The following is a 249-nucleotide window of genomic DNA, read 5'->3' on the forward strand; positions in this document are numbered from 1 at the left end:
GCGCGAGGCGCTCCCGCCACGGCGCCTCCCGGCTCCCCCCTTCACCTCAGCCGCGGGGAGCGGGTGCGGGATGGCCGCCTCGGGCGGGCCGGAGCGCGTTGCGCTGGGCTGAGCTGAGCTGAGCGGTGCGGAGCGAGCCGCGGCCGCCTAGCGAGGACCATGCCGTCGGGAAGGGAGCCGGGCGCCCCTCGGCTGCGGGATCCGAGCGGGCCGTCCGTCCTGTCAGCGCCCGGCAGCGCTTAAAGCCGC

At 78.3% G+C, this 249-nt stretch overlaps 1 protein-coding gene across 1 annotated transcript in view; it reads left to right on the top strand.

The window, feature by feature from the left end:
• HS6ST3 (heparan sulfate 6-O-sulfotransferase 3) overlaps window positions 1-249 on the top strand; it is a 304,623-nt gene that overhangs the window by 1,669 nt on the left and 302,705 nt on the right. The window lies entirely within an intron of this gene.

This window comes from Haliaeetus leucocephalus, unplaced genomic scaffold (assembly GCF_000737465.1).
Source record: "Haliaeetus leucocephalus isolate CR32 unplaced genomic scaffold, Haliaeetus_leucocephalus-4.0 Scaffold626, whole genome shotgun sequence".
In the NCBI taxonomy this organism is placed as follows: Eukaryota; Metazoa; Chordata; class Aves; order Accipitriformes; family Accipitridae; genus Haliaeetus; species Haliaeetus leucocephalus.